Genomic DNA, 829 nt, shown 5'->3' on the forward strand with positions numbered 1-829 from the left:
AATTTTATAACAATGATTATATGTTTTATATTAAGATGCTATAAAAAGAAGAAGTCAAACCTAAGGTAAGTAAACTGAAGAAATCTAAAAATAAGGATGGAAATAAATGAACTAGGAAGTGATCAAACAACAATGAAAATCAACAAACTCAATTGCTGGTTTCTTAAAAATGTTAATAAAATTGATTTTTTAAAAATCCAACAAGATTGATTTTAAAAAACAGAAGAAAAACAAATCACCAATATCAGGAATGAAAGAGCGAACATCACTGCTGTTTTACAGACATTACTAGGATAATAAGGGAATATTATGAGCAAATTTATGCAAATAAATTCAATTTATATGAAATGGAAAATTCCCTTGAAAAACTCAACTTACTAAACCTAAGAAGAAACAGAAAATATGAAAATCCCTATATTTATCTATCACGGGACTTGAATTATAATTTAAAGCCCATGGGGGAAAAAATCCAGGCCCAAATGTCTTCATTTTTAACATTTCTATCAAACACTAAAGGGAAAAATAATACTAATGCTACACAAACGTTTTCAGAAAATGATATAAAAATTTCCCAAATCATTTTATGAGGGCAGTGTTAAACTGAAACCAAAACCTGAAAAGGTTTTTTTTCTTATAATGATAAGAAAAAGAAAATTATAGATCAATATTTCTCAGAAGCATAGATGCAAATTTTTTTAGATATTAGCAAATCAAATCCAACAGTATATAAAATAACAATACATAATGACCAAGTTAGGCTTATCTCAGAAATGTGGGTTTATTTTAAAATTTGGAAAAAAAATCATTCAATGTACAGGTAAGTCATTGC

This window comes from Carlito syrichta, unplaced genomic scaffold (assembly GCF_000164805.1).
Source record: "Carlito syrichta isolate Samal-C Ts95f unplaced genomic scaffold, Tarsius_syrichta-2.0.1 Scaffold146399, whole genome shotgun sequence".
NCBI classification, from domain to species: Eukaryota; Metazoa; Chordata; class Mammalia; order Primates; family Tarsiidae; genus Carlito; species Carlito syrichta.